Consider the following 867-nt stretch of genomic DNA (forward strand, 5'->3'; position numbering starts at 1 on the left):
GTGGGGCAGATCTCCTCGGACAGGCCAAGAACCCGGGTCACGGGGAATTGCCCCTGGACAGGCACACAGCCTGTGGCACAGGGAATGTCCCTGGACAGGCACAGAGCCCGTGGCACAGGGAATGTCCCTGGACAGGCACACAGCCTGTGGCACAGGGAATGTCCCTGGACAGGCACAGAGCCCGTGGCTCCGGGTCCCTGATCACAGCTGGGGCTGCTGGACCCCTCCAGGCCCTGCCAGGCAGAGTCTGGGGGAGCTGGACAAGGCAGCACAGAGCACCTGAGTGAGGAGCTGGAGCTGGATGCAGAGAGCATGGAACTCTAGGGATGGACTCTCTGAGTACCTCAGTCAATTGTCCAGTGACTCTTCGTGCCTTTTACTGCTTGGCATCTACTGCAGCTCCTGCAGGAGGTCCTTACTTCCAGACAGAGCCTAGGCTGGCCAGAAGACATTGAGGGGAGAGCATGTGGAGACTTGGAAACACAGCCCTGCTTGTTGGGAGTGTTGTGTGGCGTGGGGAAGGATGAGGGCAAAGGGCACTAAGCCTTAATCATGGATTTGTGCTTGGATGTGAAGGAGACGGCCGTGGGAGGTGGGGGAAGGAGGCTCCCATGCTTCATTTTCTTGCCATGGGATTCTTGCTGGGTTCCAGCTCCATCCAGATTTGTTGTTTGTCCTTGACAGGAGAAATGTAAGCGTGCAGCTCTGGGGATTCACCTCTCTGGCATAAGTCCTGTGGACCCAGCCCAGCACTGGTGAGCAGCACATCCTGGGGAACTGCGGGCTTCTGGCAGGGGTGGTGGTGGGAAAGGCCCTTCCCAAGAGGAGTTCAGAGCTCCAGAGGGCTGTTCTGGGTTCAGCAGCTCA

At 58.7% G+C, this 867-nt stretch overlaps 1 protein-coding gene across 1 annotated transcript in view; it reads left to right on the forward strand.

Annotated features, from left to right (window-relative positions):
* Window positions 1-867, forward strand: part of KCNJ1 (potassium inwardly rectifying channel subfamily J member 1) — a 17,978-nt gene that overhangs the window by 1,939 nt on the left and 15,172 nt on the right. Inside the window, exon 2 of the mRNA XM_005427894.1 lies at window positions 685-755. The gene's annotated coding sequence lies outside the window, so the exon portion shown is untranslated. The remainder of the gene's footprint in view (window positions 1-684; window positions 756-867) is intronic.

The sequence above is a fragment of the Geospiza fortis genome, unplaced genomic scaffold (assembly GCF_000277835.1).
Source record: "Geospiza fortis unplaced genomic scaffold, GeoFor_1.0 scaffold140, whole genome shotgun sequence".
NCBI classification, from domain to species: Eukaryota; Metazoa; Chordata; class Aves; order Passeriformes; family Thraupidae; genus Geospiza; species Geospiza fortis.